We start from the raw sequence: 713 nt of genomic DNA on the forward strand, positions 1-713 counted from the left end.
GGAAGGGTGGTACCATTCTTTTTAGCTTCCGCGACAACTTTAACATGCAAAAATTCATTTTTACAACATGACATTAAATGATTACTCAAATGTCCCGTCCCACGTCTGTATTTATTCTTAATTGAGAAGTTTTTTTAGTTTTAGATTGAGAAGTATTATCGATTTTTTTATTTTTCTTGGATTTTGAGGTAGATAAATTAGTGAACGAATTAACTATGGTTGTTTTACCCTTTTCAATAATGTTTTTTCCGAAATCCATATTCAAATATAAAAAGTGAGTAAATTATATATAATATGAAAATGTAATGCAAAATTTTAAACAAATAAATAACTAAATAAGTAGAGACTAGAGATTAATTACTCACAAAATAAATAATTAAATTTAAACAAATAAATAACTAAATGAAAAGTGAGTTGAAACGAATGTACCAAACGTCTACTTAAAAAAGTAGACGTGTATGACCGGAAGCTGAAAATTGAAAGTTGAATTTTTGAAGCTCCAATTTCCAAAGACCAAATTCGTAATTTTAACGAGAATAAGAGAATTTAGAGAGTAGAGAGATTAGAAGATACTTTTGTGAGTGAAAAGAATGAAAGATTAGGGGTATTTATAGTTAAAAAAAAGGATGAAAATGTAGTTTTAAGAAGGTTGGGGTATTAAAAAAAGTTTGGGGGGTAGGGAGGTGTAAAGGGGAGTTATGGGGGTGAAAGAG

This window comes from Solanum tuberosum, unplaced genomic scaffold (assembly GCF_000226075.1).
Source record: "Solanum tuberosum cultivar DM 1-3 516 R44 unplaced genomic scaffold, SolTub_3.0 scf00489, whole genome shotgun sequence".
In the NCBI taxonomy this organism is placed as follows: domain Eukaryota; kingdom Viridiplantae; phylum Streptophyta; class Magnoliopsida; order Solanales; family Solanaceae; genus Solanum; species Solanum tuberosum.